Source organism: Leucoraja erinacea, chromosome 40, assembly GCF_028641065.1.
Source record: "Leucoraja erinacea ecotype New England chromosome 40, Leri_hhj_1, whole genome shotgun sequence".
NCBI classification, from domain to species: Eukaryota; Metazoa; Chordata; class Chondrichthyes; order Rajiformes; family Rajidae; genus Leucoraja; species Leucoraja erinaceus.
Window position 1 is genome coordinate 4,701,511 of NC_073416.1, and position 11,852 is coordinate 4,713,362.

Consider the following 11,852-nt stretch of genomic DNA (forward strand, 5'->3'; position numbering starts at 1 on the left):
CGTTCCTACCGTTCCCCCTACCCCCAGCCTATTTTTAAGAGCCCTATCAAGCTCTCTCTTGAATGCATCCAGAGAACCTGCCCCGTTCCTGCCTTCTCCCCATATCCCCTGACTCCGCTATCTTTAAGAGCCCTATCTAGCTCTCTCTTGAAAGCATCCAGAGAACCGGCCTCCACCGCCCTCTGAAGCAGAGAATTCCACAGTCTCACAACTCTCTGTGAGAAAAAGTATTTCCTCGTCTCCGTTCTAAATGGCTTACCCCTTATTCTTAAACTGTGTGGCCCCTGGTTCTGGACCCCCCCCCCCCCCCAATATCGGGAACATGTTTCCTGCCTCTAGCGTGTCCAAACCCTTAACAATCTTACGTGTTTCAATGAGATACCCTCTCATCCTTCTAAACTCCAGAGTGTACAAGCCCAGCTGCTCCATTCTCTCAGCATGTGACAGTCCCGCCATCCCGGGAATTAACCTTGTAATGGCACCTCGAGACCACCCTCTCCTGCCCCAATTAGAACTCTCGGCACATTCTTGGCTGTCCACTGCCGAACACTTTTACAGTAAAAAGAATCCGGTGACATATTTTCCACCTGGGAGAGTTTGCCAGAGTGCCTTGTGTCTCAGTGAGTATGGCATAGCCATGCTTCACACTGCCTTGGGAAAGCAGCAGACATAATCCAAGAACTCTCCCATCCCGGTCATTCCTTCTTCTCCCTGCTTCTGTCGGGCAGAAGGTACAGAAGCTTGAAAGCCCGCACCACCAGACTCAGGAGCAGCTTCTTCCCCTCTGTTATCAGGCTTCTGTACAGTCCTCCCTTAAGATGGGATACTGCCCGATTCACCTCTACCCCATTGTGGACATTGTCTCTGGAACCGATGCGCTGCAATGCTTAGAACTAGATTCTGAACTGTATCTTTCTCTATGCCCTACCTGTGTAGGAAGGAATTGCAGATGCTGGTTTAAACCATAGACACAAAATGCTGGAGTAACTCAGCGGGACAGGTAGCATCTCTGGAGAGAAGGGACGGGCGATGTTTCGGGTTGAATGAATGAATGAATGTATGAATGAATGGATGAAAGAATGAATGGATGAATGAATGAATGGATGAATGAATGGATGAATGAATGGATGAATGAATGGATGATGAATGAATGAATGAATGATGATGAATGAATGAATGAATGAATGAATGAATGAATGAATGAATGGTTTATTTCAGTCATACATTAAAAAGAACTAAACTTTACAATCTGTGTGAATATGAACCAACACTGTATCCATTTCACACAAGGTTCACATAATCAATGACCAACAAAGGAATATGCTGAAGCCACAAAGCGTATTTTTGCCTATCCTATACATCCTGTAGGACATTCGTCAGTCTGAAGAAGGGTCTCGACCCGAAATGTCACCCGTTCCTTCTCTCCAGAGTCGCTGCCTGTCCCGCTGAGTTAGTCTATCCTCTACCTATTGTAACTGGGTTTGGCTTGCTTGTATTTATGCATTGTATAATCTGATTTGAGTGGATAGCATGCAAAACAAGGCTTTCCACTGTACCTCAGTGCACATGACGACATTATATCGAGACTAAACATTGTCGAGTGAGAGACAAGTAGAGTAGTGACATCTTACATCTATCAGTACATTGGGGCTATACGAAACCCCAGAGGGAGCCACACACAAGGTGACCATGGAACGAACACAAAGCCTTAAGTAATGGTTTACATACAATACAATACCGTTTATTGTCATTTGAACCTCAAATGAAGTTCAAATGAAATTTGGTTTCTGCAGTCATACAACAAGAAAAAAAAACCAAGACACACAATTTACACAATTTACCCAAACATTCATCACAGTGAATCTCCACCTCACTGTGATGGAAGGCAAAGTCTTGTCTCTCCCCTGCTCTCCATTCTGCTCCCGATGTCAAAGCCCCCAGCGGGCGTTGGCAAGTCCCGCGGCCATTAAGGCCGCGCAAGGCGATGTAAGGCCCTGCCCGGGTCTTGATGTTGGAGCCCCATTCCACCCGCCCTAGTGAATTCAGCTGAATATAATGAAACAAACGTTCTTCCACTGCTGGATGTTGTATGAAACAAGTTTGGATAGTCTCACATTGCCGATTAATAGTTAATAAACTGGTTAAATCTCGGCTGAGTCTGTGCGATTTCATTCCATGCACTCCTGGTACATGCTGGGTGAGAGTAGAAAAGTCTTGCTCCACTTCCCGGTAAGTACAGCCCACGGAAATGCCCAAACGTAAACGAATGGACAAGGATGGACAAGGATCGGAGGGATACAGACCAAACATAGGCAGGTGGGACTAGTGTAGCATGTTGGCCGGTGCGGGCAAGTTGGGCCGAAGGGCCTGTTTCCACACTGTCTCACTCTGACTATGACTCTATGGATCTGACTGGCATCAGCAATGAAACATGTCAGACTGAGGTCGAAGCCCCTCGGAGACTGGAGCGAGATGTAAAATCAGCAGCGAAAACAGGAGGTTTGTGGTGCGTCTAATCTGCACTTAACCTGACCTGGGAATTGATGAGTGTAAAATTGAATTCATATATATATATATTTTTTTAATTTGATTTGTAGGAAATAATTGGCCTTTTGGGAAGATGTGTGGAGTCTTTAGTGCTGAAATGATGCGTGGTAAGCAGCTTGACAAGTGTTTATCCCATCTGTTCATTCTAATGAGCATGTTCTCAATCAGTCCAACCCTAGTGGCTTCCCCCCCTCGACTGGGCTGAATTGAATGAATCACCAGGGTGTACAACCCTGTTGCAAGGTGTGCTGAGAATTGTGCTGACTATGTCGCAACCTGACATGACATTGCTCGCTGATCACTGGGGACACGCGCTTTTTTGCTGAATTTACTCTTCGGTCCCAAAGAATGTGCGGTATATTTTCCACCTACAGTTCAGTGTTTGTCAGTGGTTAGACATTAAGTCATTGTCAGTAATTCAGACACTAGGACCTGGAGCGGGAGCTGTACATCGCTCGGCGCGGCCTTAACGGCCGTGGGACTTATCGTCGCCCGCCTGGGGCTTCAACATCGGGAGGAACATCTGAGTGAAGATGTGCCCAGAACTCGGAATGAATTCAGATTCAGATTCAAACTTTATTGACATTGTGCAGTGTACAGTACAGAGACAACGAAATGCAGTTAGTTAGCATCTCCCTAGAAGAGCGACATAGAATATGAGCAATAAATAAATCTATTTACGTGCATACAGGTGTCCGGGGGGGGGAGGGGGGGGGTGATTGGCAGTCACCGAGGTACAGTGTTGAGTAGTGTGACAGCCGCCGGGAAGAAGCTGTTCCTGGACCTGCTGGTCCAGCAACGGAGAGACTTGTAGCGCCTCCCGGATTGTAGGAGGGTAAACAGACTGTGGTTGGGGTGAGAGCAGTCCTTGGCGATGCTGAGCGCCCTCCGCAGACAACGCTTGCTTTGGACAGACTCAATGGAGGGGAGCGAGGGGAATGGCGACTTCGAGGTAAGTTTGCTGTTTCCACCTTTGGTGCCAGGTCTCAAGGGCCTGTGCCACTTCGGAGATTGTTTAGGCGACTACAGGCCTGTTGCCTGTATGGTCGTGAGTCGTCTCCTCAAGAATTTCCGTTCAAGAAGCGTAGCGTTTTCCTGGTTGCCGCTGGATTTTGAAATGTTCAAAACGTTTCGCCGACTGTTGGCTTGACGCCAATGAGCGTAGCTTGACTTCTCCTGACTTAGGCGTTGTCGCCATGATGCCGTAGATTGTCGCCGGTGCTGACCAGTGAATTCCATTGGCGATTACCTACGTCAACCGGCGACAAGTATCGGTGACTGAATCGTCTCGTTGTCGCCGACTTGGGTCATATCGTGCCGCGGGTGGACGTAGGTGTGGTCATAGGTGGACGTCCGAACAGTTGTCGCCGGTTGTCGGTAGCTTGCCGCAGCTGGACGTCGACTAGGAGATAGGTTGTCGTATACATTGTCAGAGGGCAGTCCAGTCACCTGCTACGACCATGATAGTCCCCGAAAAAAATCGCCTATAGAACAACTACTGTTAGCGCTGGTAAATAATTCAAAGATAGACCCAAAAAGCTGGAGTAACTCAGCAGGACGGGCAGCATCTCTAGAGAGAAGGAATGGGTGACGTTTTTCGGGTCGAGACCCTTCTTCAGACCACTGGATGTGCATGTAAATAGGTCAAGACTGAGCCAAATTTCCACCTTATTTTTTGATGATTAACTTTTTAAAAAAGTGTAAATTCTGCCAGCCAAATTAATTTGCATAACATTTTTTACCAAAACAATTCAATTTGCAGCATTTAGCCACTGCAGAATCTGACACGCTGTTTGAGTTTGCTACTTGTTAAACAAATGGATCCTGTTAAGGGAATGGTTAACAAGGTAACGTTTCTCTCGTGACTTATGGGTGAACTAGTAACTTGATATATTCAAAAATAAATCGAGATTGCTGCTTATATAACTCCATAATTCTCACTTGGTTGTCTCCACACAATGTCAAAATAATGTCAAGATGTAAATTAAATTCACGACTTCAGAGAAGCGTTTGTTTTAACGAGGTGTCAAATGTCTGATTCTCTCCACTGGTAGCTGATTAAATACTCCAACCGCTCACATCTTGAATCAATGCAGAGGCTTCCCTCTGCTGGTTGAACGCGGAATTACCAACACTTGGAGACCCATCCCATTCTAATTTTAAAGTGCCAGTGTATAGGGCGCACTCTCTATATTGTCCATGCTGCTTTACCTTCAGTACTGCTGTCCTCCTTCAAATGGCCTCCTGGTTTAGTCCATTCTCATACAAAAGCAATAGCCACTTCGAGGATGATTGCAGAAAATATTGAGAGATAAGACAATAGACAATAGTTGCAGGAGTAGGCCATTCGGCCCTTTGAGGCAGCACTGCCATTCAATATGATCATGGCTGATCATCCCCAATCAGTACCCCATTCCTGCCTTCTCCCCATATCCCCTGACTCCACTATCTTTAAGAGCCCTATCTAGCTCTCTCTTGAAAGTATCCAGAGAACCGCCCCCTGAGGCAGAGAATTCCACAGACTCACAACTCTCTGTGAGAAAAAGTGTTTCCTCATCTCTGTTCTTAAAGGAACTGCAGATGCTGGATTCTTAAGCGAAACACACAGTATGAAAGAAAAGGCTAGGTATGAAACGTTTGTGTCTCTTTCCTTCCTACCCAAGAGACACAAAGATCACAAACTGTGATCAGCAAACTGGGGCACTGTACACACTGGGGCTGTCCCAGGTCTGCTTGCATGTGCAGTTCTTGTCAACTGCATCATCATATCTGCTTTTCAAAGACTTTTCTTTCTTAAGGTAACGTGATCTATATTTTAAAAGCTTTCTTGCATTAAAAAGCATCAAGATGGTTGCCAGTGTAACCACCAGCCCGCTGTGCTGCTGCTGTGGGTTATCATGTTGTCCTGGTAGATACCATTTGAAGACACGAGGACATGTGGTGGAGATACAAATACTGTCTCCATTGATAAAAACACATCTCTTGATGCTCCTGAACACATCATCAGTGATGTAACCTGGGGGTCATTGGGTGTTTTGGGTCTTTCAACATCAGTCAACCTCACCCAGGCGACCCAGCCGTGGTTGATCAGACCATGACATGTTCAGGTGGCATTTGCTCCTCCCCATGGACCTTCTCTCCTGATCTAGAGCCATTTCGAGGCCTTCTCCGCTGCCTCTGTGGTGTTCTTGATGGCTCTTCTCCTCGCCACTCCGTTGATATATAGATACATAGAAAATAGGTGCAGGAGTAGGCCATTCGGCCCTTCGAGCCTGCACCGCCATTCAATATGATCATGGCTGATCATCCAACTCAGTATCCCGTACCTGCCTTCTCTCCATACCCCCTGATCGCTTTAGCCACAAGGGTTGATGCCCAGTGCACTTAAGGCTTTGTAGAGCGATTGCCCTGCAAAACCTCTGCAGCCAACCTCGATGGGCATACACCTTGACTTCCAGCCCTGCGTACGGCAGTCTATGACCAGCTCATCATACTTGGTCAACTTCCTCTCGTGGGCCTCCTCCAGACGGTCCTCCCACGGCACTGTCAGTTCCAACAAGACAGAGACAAAGACAGAGCCTTCCATTTATTGCTGACTTGAGTATTCTTCCCCCACTGTGTGCATCCCTCCACCATGCCAACAAAGATTGGTAACCAGCAAAACAAAGTTGAGAGCAGCAACTTTAACAATTGTTTGCCTGTTGTTCTGGAATTTGCCCCGTAATATAAACAGGGCAGATTCCACAGTGGTGGGACTCTCAGGGTGTATTACAGTAATATAAAAGCAGCATTAGGAAACCGTGACCTTGCCCTGACCTCAACCTCACCCAATCGTTTTTGACTGAGATATTACTAAAATTGCCACTTTCATGCTTTGAGAGTGATTTTCATGGTCAAATTGTTAGATTTCACAGGAATAATGAATCATTTATAAATGTATAAAGTGAATTTTGAGATAGTTTCATTGACTTTGTGAATTGATTTCCCCATGAACACAGAAAATGATTGTGACTTTCCTCTTTGCTTTAATGTCCAATGAAGTATTTACTGTAGGTTGGTGGCAGTGCTGGTAACAATGCCATCGGAACGGGTTTAAGGGAGCTACTGTCCTACTAACTGTGATGGACCTTCATTCACAGATAAAAATGATAAAACCGTTAACTTCCCCCGAGTACTTCTTTGCTTTCATCCCCCTCAATGCTTGCCCCTTAACTGCCCTTTCTGAAGGCAATACTTCTTTCCAGTTTTATAGATGCCAAGAGCCTTTGTGTGCTTAGCCAGAGTATACATTAGTTCCATACAAGTACAGACAGTTGGTGAGTGTAGATCAGAAACAAGGCTGCTTCAATAGCATTCTTTGATTAACAATACAAATGTCAGGGAAGTAGAACTTTGGAGTCTCCTAGTGGCAGTAATCTTATTTAATCACCTTCCAGCCTTGGTCGCATCTCGACCATTTGGAGACTAGGGACTGATGGTCCCTTCATTTGTAAACTGAGGTTTAATAACAGTTTGCACGGCACTTGCACATGTGATGTTCCAAAGCTGTTAGATCTCTGTATATTAAGTCCAACAGTGCTGCTGCCAGTAGCGTTACTATGCAATTGGCATCAGCAGACCATCAGCTTATATAACGGACATCACGTGTAGATGTGGATGAAGGAAGGCTCATTAAGAGTCAAGGAAATGGTTAATAAGAAAAATGGCAGCTTCATCTTGCATGCAAACAAGTGTGGCCCTGTTTCCAAAATCCAATCACACTTCTATCCTCGTGGTTAATGGCTTGACTAGATTTTTATCACTTATTTACCTATATTCACTGTGAGAATGGAGTGGCTGGGCTTGTACACTCTGGCGTTTAGAAGGATGAGAGGGTATGAAATTGAAACATAGAAGATTGTGAAGGGTTTGGACACGCTAGAGGCAGGAAACATGTTCCCACTGTTGGGGGAGTCCAGAACCAGAGGCCACACACACAGTTTAAGAATAAGGGGTAAGCCATTTAGAACGGAGACGAGGAAACACTTTTTCTCACAGAGAGTTGTGAGTCTGTGGAATTCTCTGCCTCAGAGGGTGGTGGAGGCTGGTTCTCTGGATGCTTCCAAGAGAGAGCTAGATAGGGCTCTTAAAGATAGGGGAGTCAGGGGAGATGGGGAGAAGGCAGGAACGGTGTACTGATTGGGGATGATCAGCCATAATCACATTGAATGGTGGTGCTGGCTCGAAGGGCCGAATGGCCTACTCCTGCGCCTATTGTCTATTGACACTGTTCCTAACAGTTAGTGTAATCATGATCTTATTTAATGTTAAAAGCGGTGCAACAATGCATGCTGGTATGGCATGTTGGTACGTCTAACCTAGGGTGATGTGCAGCATTGATGCTGTTAAATGCAGACAGCACTTTTTTTAATTGCAAAAGACCTCTGATTAAAAGTAAGATGGAAGCTTCTTTTTCTCTGCTGATGCAGACAGATTTTATAGTGTTAAGAGGTAATCATATCTTCTATTCCTGACCCTTGTGAGGACCCACCACTAATCCATGCTGTTGATAACTCAATGGATGCTCTCTCCGAAATATCAGTGGGGTTGCACGTTCCTCAGTTCACTAGCTCCACCTCTTCCGCAGAGAAAATCGTCATTGTAGAACCATGCAATGCCAAAAATATACACGTTGAAGAGAGAAGTAAGAAGCTTTGTGCATGAGATGGAACACCAGTCAGCTCAGAGACAGAAGTGAAGACACAAGGAATTGCATGAACCTGGAATCTTGAGCGTAACACAACAGTGCTGGAGGAACTCAGCGGGTCAGACAGTATCTGTGGAGGGAATGTCCAGCTGACGGTTTTAGGTCAGGACCCTTCTTGAGACTGAATCAGTCTGAAGAAGAATCCCGACCTGAGATTTTCACCTGTCCACTCCTTTCACAGACACTGCCCGACCCGCTGAGTTCCTCCAGCACTGTTCCTCCAGCAACATTCTGCTCAGTCAGTGCCAGTGCGAGCAACACGGGAGCCAAGGAGAGGCAGCCATGAATTCTCAAAGACCACCTCAACTGTCTGACATACCACCAGATAGGAAGAGAGTGATGATAGACTGTGGTTTGTTTCAGAGTCTCCTCAAAGACTACTATGAAGCAATGGTTGGAAGGATCCAGTTGGGGTGAGCTTTACTATTGAACAAAAAGCTTATTTTAACTGGATGATGGAATACAGATCAGTTAATTTTCTTATTCCAACAATAAACTTTATTCATAAAAATATATACAGGAAGTACAATGCAATAATTACATGTGTTACTTTATATAGAAACATATAAAATAGGTGCAGGAGTAGGGCATTCAGCCCTTCGAGCCTGCACCACCATTCGATATGATCATGGCTGATCATCCAACTCAGTATCCCATCCCTGCCTTCTCTCCATACCCCCTGTTCCCTTTAGCCACAAGGGCCACATCTAACTTCCTCTTAAATATAGCCAATGAACTGGCCTCATCTACCTTCTGTGGCAGAGAATTCCACAGATTCACCACTGTGTAAAAAATGATTTTCTCATCTCGGTCCTAAAAGACTTCCCTCTTATCCAAAAACTGTGACCCCTTGTTCTGGCCTTCCCCAACATCGGGAATAATCTTCCTGCATCTAGCCTGTCCAACCCATTAAGAATTTTGTACGTTTCTATAAGATCCCCCCTCAATCTTCTAAATTCTAGTGAGTACAAGCCGAGTCTATCCAGTCTTTCTTCATATGAAAGTCCTGACATCCCAGGGATCAGTCTGGTGAACCTTCTCTGTACTCCCTCTATGGCAAGAATGTATTTCCTCAGATTAGGAGACCAAAACTGTACGCAATACTCCAGGTGTGGTCTCACCCTGTACAACTTCACCGTGCCATCAAAGCACCAATGCCGCTCATGTGCCCACTTTGGATAATATGCCTGTAGAGTATTTACGGCACTGTTACAGAGACCTACAGTATCCAACAGCCGAAGGACCCCAGACCGTGGTCGTTTAGACACTTTGGCTGTCAGTTACGCAACAGGCCGGTGGCGCTCGAAGATTTAGGTCAGGACGAAGTCCACACTCCTCCACACCACCCCATGCACCCATCCCCGCGCTACCCACACGCTAGCAGGTCGTGTAACGCGAAGGACAGCCAAGGACAGGCCCTTTACATTTGGTCTCATTGAGCTGTTTCTATACATTCTGTACTTAATCTGGGATTGTATTACGTATGCTGATCATTTTACTGAACTGTATGCAAAAAAATGTTTTAATGTACCTTGGTACATGTGATAAAACAGAATCATTGTTATGCTGGGCTTTTCACATACACATCACTAAAAATAAATGAACTGAATCAATTATCTGCTGATTGCATTTGAACATACATCATACTGTAGCTTCCAATGGGAGCAACCTCCCACTACCTTGCACATTGTGACAGATCAGAAGGATCAATCGAAAAAACTCTGCAGCATTCTAAAAGTATAGTTGAATAATGTGAGAAAAAAAATGCAACAGTTGTTTCAATCCCAAGAAACTAAAAACTTTACAAACTCAAAACTCGGGCTGTTCTGATTTAGTTTATAGCAGCCAAAGAGGCATTACATTCAGTGGATAATTGGGCAGTGTTCCTGCTCTTGATTCAGCATTCCTGAGGGGGAAAAAAAAAAAGATTTGTGTACATCTAACGCCTTTCACTTCTCTTTTAGGATGTCCCAAAGCAGTTTGCAGCTAATGAGGTACTTTCTGATTACTTTTGTAATGTAGGACGTATGAGGCAAGGATGGGAATCTGGCCTGGCTGTCACAACACAGGGTGAATTTTACTCTTTGCAATTATTGTCAAGACTCAGACGTGAAAGTGATCACTTTGCAATGTATAGGGGGACTAATTCCCATGGCAATATTAATTAGATTTTCCGATTTAGCAAGGGCAAGTTTTGTTGAAATACAAAGAAAGTGTAATTCTAAACTTCGACAATCAACAAAAAAACATGTCTGATATCCTCTCCAGATTCAATGCTTTTTCGTTTCATAACAGTGTTCAACTAATTACATGATGTTTGACCGTATTATGGCTGAGAGGTCTTTTGTTTGGTCCACAGTACTTCTCAAAATTAGCTTATGCACTGATAAATTCTATTTAACAACAGATTAGAAATTCTCCGAACCTCTAGTAACAGTGCATTTGACTATGTTAGATGACCTGAGTATTTTTCCAGAATTCACTGTTTTTATTTTACACTCCCAGCATTTGCAGTTTTTCTGTTTAAATTTTCATCCACAAGAGCAGTTCCAACAACCTGGTTTTACATCACAATTCATAATATACCATGGTAATCTGAACACCCACAAGTCTGAATGTAACAAAAACACACAAATTGCTGGTGTATCTGATTTGATTGAATAGCATGCAAAAACAAAGTGTTTCGCTGTACCTCAGTACACATGACAATAATAAACCTAAACCTAACTCAGCGGGTCAGACTCATTTTAAAGTGAGTGGAGGTTGAAAGGAACTGGATGGTCTAGGAATTATTGAAGATTTGTAAAGAGCGTGAGGTGTCTCGGATGTAGGTCAGAAGGGACTGGACAAGGGAGAACAAGATAGAATTGAGGTTGAAACGAGGAACTGCAGGTGCTGGTTTTCAATAAAAGACAAAGTGCTGGAGTAACTCAGTGGGTCAGGCAGCTTCTCTGGCGACGTCTCGGGACCCTTCTTCAGACTGATTGTGGTGGTGCGGGGTGGTGGAGTAGAGAAAGAATCAAGGTATTTGATTCTTTCTGCTGGGGTATCTCAGCACGTCAGGCAGCTTCTCGAGAGAACATGGATAAGTGATGTTTTGTGTTGGGACCCCTCGTCAGACTGATTGTGTGGGAGGTGGAGAAAGGTGGGAGAAGAGAGGCAGGACAAAGCGTGGCAGGTAATAGGTTCGGGGGGGGGGGGGTTCGATGGGCAGATGGTTGGAGCAAAGGCCACAGATGAAAACACAGGACGTGTGAGATGGACTGATTTGGTCTGGTTTGGCTCAGCCACCAAGAACGACATCTGGAGGCTGCAGCGAATCGTCCGATCGGCAGAGAAGGTTATTGGCTGCAACCTTCCCTCCATTGATGAACTGTACACTGCAAGGGCCAGGAAGCGAGCGGGCAAGATCATCTCTGACCCCTCTCACCCTGGCCACAAACTCTTTGAATCACTTCCCTCTGGAAGGCGACTCCGGACGGTCAAAGCCGCCACAGCCAGACATAAAAACAGTTTTTATCCACGAGTAGTTGCTCTACTCAACAGTCAAAAATCTGTA